The sequence below is a fragment of the Lagopus leucura genome, unplaced genomic scaffold (assembly GCF_019238085.1).
Source record: "Lagopus leucura isolate 7727_CA_CO unplaced genomic scaffold, USGS_WTPT01 Super-Scaffold_1, whole genome shotgun sequence".
NCBI classification, from domain to species: Eukaryota; Metazoa; Chordata; class Aves; order Galliformes; family Phasianidae; genus Lagopus; species Lagopus leucura.
Genome location: NW_024962250.1, coordinates 30,308,232 through 30,312,752, shown reverse-complemented (window position 1 = coordinate 30,312,752; position 4,521 = coordinate 30,308,232). Strand labels below are relative to the sequence as shown.

The 4,521-nt window shown below is 39.2% G+C and overlaps 1 pseudogene; it reads right to left on the bottom strand.

Annotated features, from left to right (window-relative positions):
- Positions 1–4,029: 4,029 nt before the first annotated feature.
- LOC122181240 lies at positions 4,030–4,129 on the bottom strand (annotated as a pseudogene).
- Between the last annotated feature and the right edge of the window lie 392 nt (positions 4,130–4,521).

Below are 4,521 nucleotides of genomic sequence, written 5' to 3'. Positions count from 1 at the left end.
GTGCTGCAGAACAGCACAAAGGTGGGATCAGAATGGGGATAGTAAAATGAGAGCTGGCACAGAGAAAGGAGAGCTAAAAAGGGCGTGAGTTATATATAGATAGCACTGGGGATCTCAGGGAAGACAAAAAGGAAAGGCACAGAAAAGTGGCAGCACCAATAGGAACTGTGGGGTAAAGCACAGTGAAGTTGGAGAAGTTTAGGTGTGCAGTTACAACTTTTGAATAAAAAAAAAAAATCCTCAATTCTCAACTTTGGGACTCCCCTAGGCTTGCAAATGCTCTGTAAGTATCTTCCCGCGCTTTCCCTTGCAGTGGAGACTGAATCTTTGAAAGCCATGTTAAAATACGTGTGCCCCAGGAGGGTAGGCATAGACTACACTCCAACTGTGCTTCAGCTGTACCAACACAGCAGCACCTGCATTCCTCTTATGTACAGCCATTAATTCTTCCTACCGATTTCAAACATGCTTTCATTAATAAAAGTATAAATTCAAGCAAAGCAGTGAAAAAGATTAGCTGAAATTTTGAGTTTCTTGGCAAACTGCAAACGTGGAAAAGGAGGTGACTACTGTCATTTGCAGGGAACACAAGAAAGAGAACTTTTTTTTTTTTTAAATCTCCTTTTCTTGCCTTTTTATTGTTTAATCGTGATATATCTCCCTTTAGGGTTTTTCTTTCCATTGATCATTTTCCTCTCCATGAATATTCTTCCATACATACTTCATCTTGCTTCTATTTTTTTAATATTTTCCTCTCCAGCTCCTTCTTTTTTTTTTTCTTTTTTTTTTTTTTTGTCCATCCCTCTAGCATCCTTCCAATTTCTATGTTTTTTTTTTTTTTTTTTAACTTAATATTTGATTTCAATTAAAAAGTTTCCTTGAGGAATTATATTTTATTCTAAAAACAGTCGCACAGGAAAAAAAATATTTAATTTTCAGCAACCAAAATTTCAGTTACTTGTTTTGTTGAAACATGTCAGCAATCTTAAGAATTCCAAATGACAAATTTTTCCATGAAAATTGTTGTTCTGTCAAAAACATCATTGTCTCAAGAAAAAGATATTTGAGTGTGACATCTTCGACCACTCTACAAAATACTCTTTCCACATTTCCCTACCTTGGGGTTCTTTCTCTTGATGTAAACTTCTACAACACCCTTGGTATTCTCTGCATTTTGTCACCGTCTTCTGTAACTCTGTTGTCCCTGTATCTGCTGCTTTTCTTTCTGTGCCGTCCTCTCTGCTCTGATCTGCCAATCTGCAATGGAGTTGAGTGGAAATGGCTGTCTAAAAAAGAGAAGGGTCATGTATGCTTGTTTGATGCCAGGGAGTATATGCCTATTTTTCTCTATTCTGTATTAACTATGTGTTATCAAAGTCAAAAGTTGCAAATAAACAATGTCCACTGAAACCTGTCAGGGTTTCAAGTCCTGAAGAATAAATCTGGATTACAGAGGTTTTATGATAGGAAGTAGAATCACATTATCATCATACAATTTATGGTACTAAACAGAAGCAAGCCAGAATGCATATATCAAGTTATCTGAGAGCAATCAGCATAGAGACATCTCGGTGTAAGCTCAGGAGGGTAAATCAGTTCTAAACTGCTTGGAATACTTTTGCAAAAAAAAATTAAGTTCTTAGTGAATATGCAAAGCAAAAACAACAAATTGTTCATGGTGGAATTGCACAAACGTGGGTCACTTCAACAGTAATGCTTCTTAGTTCTCTCCACAGAAACTACAACAGATACAAAGATTACAGTAGCACTGATAGAGCAAGTTCTCAGCTACAAAACAGTGATTTTCAACATAGTCACCACCATTAGCTGTGCATGTTCATCAGCAATGAACAAGAGTCTGCATGCTGTGCGCGTAAATATCTGCATGGTGACCTGGAATGTTGCTTGTCTTTCACTTCGCTGTCACCACTGCTGAAATGCACTGCCCACCACCTCATTGCTCATATCCACTTTGGTTTCCATAAATGTTTAGCAAGTGCTGATGAATGGACAAATTCAATGACATTCCTTTGTTTCATATGCACTTCCAAATCAGATGCCATTTTTTCAGACTGTCCCTCTCCTGACAATTGTCACATAGCATCAAAATGTAATGGGACACTGATGAGAATATTCACCCTCTACTGCAATATCACCAACATCCGCCTCTGATGTGGTGGGCCAACATCATAAAATGGGAGGCATTACTTTTGGAGCAGATCTTATAGGACATCAAGATAACTTTACAATTTAACTGTAATAAACTGTTTAGGTGATTAAAATCCATTGAAAACAGTAAGAATTAAGTACTAATCTTGGAACAGATATAGTTGTGACTCTTACAAGGTACATAGCTGGATCTTTAATAAATAAATAAATAAATAAATTTGTTTTAATCAGAAACTGAGCTGTGTTGTCATCTAGAGTGCTAAACTGCCTTGACAGTTCAGGGGTTAAAAGCTCTACCTTTTGCTGTCAGGCCTCCCTGCAGATGCTGTTGGGACTACAGCACAGAGAACAGTCGCTTTTTTTTCTGTTCTATTCTGTCTGCCTGGAAGGAGGCATGCAGCCTAATTGGAGAGCAAACCTTCTGCAAGGAGGGTGTTAACAAGCCTAATTGTCAGCACTGGGCTGATTAGCTGCAGTGTGAGGTGGTATAAACCAGAAGTGGAGGGACAAAAGAAGTAGAAGGAAATGTTGGAGGCTTAAGTAGAGCTGGTAAGGTTCTTTCTTAACTATTTTTTTTTATTGTTAATAAAAAAAAATCCTCTATCAGGATTGCAAGCTGAGTAGCACTGTATTCGTGGGAAGTGGAGAGCCTTAGCTGAGAAACCAAGCTTTGCTGTAAGATGTTTGACAGTCAGAAGAAAGCCTGATCTTTATTTTGTCAGGCAGCTGGCAAGTACTCGACCTGAAACCCCACTGTCCCACTCACTTTCCTAATGTGAATCAGCAACAGAGACTATAACTGATAACTAAAAATACTGGTATTGGGAAAACCTACCGAGGAGAAATTTCATTAATGCTTTTTCATTATCTCTTTCCCTAACATACTGATTACACAAATCAGCCCTTGCTTGGTGCTGAGTGGTGAAATGCATGACATAACTCCTTTCCATCTTACTTCTTGTACCGCATCTTTAGGAAAAGAGCACTTCCATTTCTTTTAAATGGAAAATCCTTTCCTTAAACAAAATTGCATGGGACTTCACATGTTATTTACCACATCTGGTAAATAACAAAATGGATATGACTCTAACTTAATGTATCTTAACAGTGTATAGCTAATCATGACTGTTGCAAATATCCAAATAATTTTGTCAGGACAGTATATCTGATAAAAGCAGATTTTATTTGCGATTGCAATGGTGGGAGCACCCCTAAGAACACAATGACAGCTTTTTGTACCGTGTTTCTCCCTTTGCCTATCCCCCTCCCTTGTTTCCCCATTGGCTGGGTACTTCAGGTTCACAATCTTATCGAAGTTTATGTTTGTTAATTGGTGCGTTATCTGGTGTCAGTCAGCAGCTATCCTGTTGTTTCCAAGATGTCCAAGATGTCTCAGTGCTCTTCTTGTTGTATTGATGTGGTGATTTTCTTCAAAGTCTTCATTAAACAAAGAGCACTGGGGAAAAGGGGGGGGTGGGGTGGGGGGAGGGAGGGGATAAAGTAAAGTAGGAGGGGGGTAAGTAAAGTATAAAGGCTCCCAAAAAGAATTACAGCAGTGGAGACTATGAAATAAAAAAATATCATCTAATTTTAATGCAAAAACATTTGATTCCCATATGCCCATGAGGATAGAACAGCTTCAGCATTTCTACTTGATGGAGAAGCCCACAGGTGTGTGGAGTCCATTTTGCTACAGCTTGTTCCACACTGTGAATTAGGTGAGGATGCTTCCTAGGTTCTCTTTGGAATCACAGAATCATCTAAGTTGGAGACGGCCATCACGATCGTTAAGTCCACCTATCAGCCTAACCTACTGAGTCCCATTGCTAAACCATGCCCTCACTGCTACTTCATGGAATCAAAAAAATGGAATGCTTCAGGAATTTGCTTGTCATCCTTGTCTTGGGGCAGTGCTAACTTCTGTATCATTCCACTTTGGGTATATCTGCTGTAGAAGCAGTGCTTCTTGCTTTCACCTCTTTGGTGCGAACAACCGATGACATTAGCTATAATGCTGCCTTCATTCAGCCATCTTAATGAGATGATTGTATCTGTTTACCCTGAATCACCAAACTGCTCATTTTGCTTGTCCTGTTTCCTGTCCTGCTTTAGTCCAAATCAGGTTGGTTGAGCTTTGGCAAATGACTGTCTCAGAAGCCAAGTTTTCCCATGTATAGTGAACTACTGTAAAGTGAGAAGCAGCCTGGGATAATGTATAGCAAGGTACCTGCAGGAGGATACCTCACGCCTTCACTACACCATGAAAAGTTGTATTAGTCACTTCTAGGACAATCAGACAGAGAAAGGAGAGGAAGGCTATACATATAACAGGCGGCGTTGCCCAAACAACTT